At 42.0% G+C, this 2,161-nt stretch overlaps 1 pseudogene; it reads left to right on the top strand.

Annotated features, from left to right (window-relative positions):
- Positions 1 to 335: 335 nt before the first annotated feature.
- On the top strand, positions 336 to 1,492 carry LOC132386140 (N-acetyllactosaminide beta-1,3-N-acetylglucosaminyltransferase 3-like; annotated as a pseudogene).
- Positions 1,493 to 2,161: the final 669 nt, after the last annotated feature.

Raw genomic sequence — 2,161 nt, 5'->3', positions numbered from 1 at the left:
GGAGTGATGAGAGCTCTGAAGCGAGGTGGAATAAAGCCTTTGGAATCATACATCTTTAATGCCCAGAAAGAAACTACGCGATTTTCAGTTTAATGACAGAGATGGTATCCTATAGGTAGATTTGTTTTTCTGCTGGGATGGAATGCTTCAGGTTAATTAAACTTTCAGCAGCGTGTAGGGCTCTGCGTATTCCTTACCTCACCACCATTTTAAGGTCAATATTTCAAAGCATTAGTGAATTTCATTACAGTTTAAACTTCCCATTCTTCTCAAGCATCATGTAAATGTAAAGTTTTCTTTGAATTAATCCATTTTTTCTGTACTTCAGGTGAAAGATGAGAAGACATCGGCGATTCCATGAGAAAGTAGTGCTGGGTGTTGTGATTACTCTGGGATTGTTCTTCATGTTCTGGGATAATGACCAATGTCGAGAGACTGATGTTGTTGCAGAAACTTTTCATCGCAATGACCTGCCCAAGGTTGTTACTGCTGATGCAACTGAATCAGTGCTCAAGCCAAAGTGCCACGCGAACACGACATTGGTGCACCTGTCCTCATTTCATCAAGAGAAAGAGCACATAAAAAACTACTTGATGTATAAACACTGTCGAGAATTTGACATGATTCAAAATGTCCCAGACCAATGTGGTGGTCAAGAAGGATCTCAGAATGTCTTCCTGCTCCTGGTGATCAAATCTCACCCTTTCAACCTGGATCGGCGGGAAATGGTAAGGAAGACATGGGGCAAGGAACGCGAATTCAAAGGGGTCCTAATTAAGAGAGTCTTTATCTCCGGTGTCTCTCCTGACCAAAATGAAAGTAGGAAATTGAATCAGCTGTTAGCCATGGAAAACAAAGAACACAGAGATATCCTACAATGGGATTTCTTGGATACCTTTTTCAACCTCACCCTCAAACAATACAAGTCGCTGCAGTGGGTCAGTGAATTTTGCCCCAGTGCTAAATTCATCTTCCATGGAGATGATGATGTATTTGCCAACACCGATAACATGGTTGATTACTTGCTAGGCGTGAAGGTTCACCAACACCTGTTTGTGGGCAATCTCGTTTATGGGTTTGGGCCAATTCGCCAGAAGTCGAGCAAGTATTATGTGCCAGAAATAGTGACCACCATCAAGTCGTACCCACCATACGTTAGTGGAGCGGGCATACTTATGTCTGTGTATACAGCTCATATCATTTACCACATAGCCCAAGACCTTGAACTATTCCCCATTGATGATGTATTTTGGGGGATGTGTCTGGCCAAGGCTGGACTCGCGCCACACTCCCATAGCGGATTCAGGACAGCTGGAGCCAGGGTTCCTTCAACCCAGGATGAATTTTCAATCCTTGCTATTACCGTGAGTTGCTGCTAGTGCATCGTTTTCGGACTTTCGAACTGCTACTGATGTGGGATGTGGTGCATGATGCCAATCTGAAGTGTGTTCGTGCTCCCCAGAAGTCTGCATCCACGGAAAGGACCACATGAGTCATGAGAGAATGTAGCAACTGTTGGAATGTAATGCAGTTTGTGCACATGTGATAATCAGTTGTTTATGCAATGCAAGAAGGTTAATTCCTAAATTATATTGGAGGCTATATTAATTTATAGAGTTGGTGCCTTTCTATACTCTACAAATGTTTGAAAAGCCGCCAGGTGTCATCACTCAGCCTAATTATTAATGCACCCATAATGACATTACAATATTGACAGGAGCAAAACAATTTAAGTCAATTGTAAAGTTATTCCAAGTGAGCAGTCCTTTTGCATTGCGTGCAGATTGGCCCAGCATGTTCACTTGGGGCATTTGTATAATAAGCCACCAATAAAATTTTTAGTAACAGTTCTATCTGTGCATTTCTTTTCTTGCCGTTGCTTACATGTCCCTTGCAAAATGTGAAAGAGACAGAAGCATCTCTTGGAATGGAACTGTGAGAACAACAAAGAATCAAGATCTGAAATTGTCTCAGGGTTGGAGGAATAGAGAAACTTATGGTCATCATTTCTGTACTCAAATGTCAGCCTGCATTGTGTTTGTGTAACTACATATCAAGTAGAAGCACACATGCAGGAGATGGGTTTAACTGGAGCATTTACATTGCAGAGGGGGAAAGAGATCAATGAACATGTGGGGACAACAGATCAATATGCATACAT

Source organism: Hypanus sabinus, unplaced genomic scaffold (genome assembly GCF_030144855.1).
Source record: "Hypanus sabinus isolate sHypSab1 unplaced genomic scaffold, sHypSab1.hap1 scaffold_1028, whole genome shotgun sequence".
In the NCBI taxonomy this organism is placed as follows: domain Eukaryota; kingdom Metazoa; phylum Chordata; class Chondrichthyes; order Myliobatiformes; family Dasyatidae; genus Hypanus; species Hypanus sabinus.
Note: the sequence above shows the minus strand (reverse complement) of the source record. Positions and strands in the feature narration are given on the sequence as shown.